Source organism: Morone saxatilis, unplaced genomic scaffold, assembly GCF_004916995.1.
Source record: "Morone saxatilis isolate NCDOM2014 unplaced genomic scaffold, NCSU_SB_2.0 Contig20, whole genome shotgun sequence".
Lineage (NCBI taxonomy): Eukaryota > Metazoa > Chordata > Actinopteri > Moronidae > Morone > Morone saxatilis.
Window position 1 is genome coordinate 25581212 of NW_023339763.1, and position 265 is coordinate 25581476.

Sequence of the window (265 nt, forward strand, 5' to 3'; positions counted from 1 at the left end):
GGGGGCCGCTGGGACGCGGCGTCTTTGGCACAGGAACGAGGCATCCTGTTGGATTTTCCACTCATTAGCACTTGATTATTTAAATGCATACCTGATAGCAATCAAGCTCAGAGTGAATCTGATGAAGCAACATGTAAGGCGCATAGTTCGCTCCTTTTTGTTTTTTATTTTTTATATTCAGTCATTTGTTCCCATACTAATGCTGACCCACAAATGGGGGTGACTGAAACAAAAAGCTGTTGTTCTAAATTGTCATAACAACATA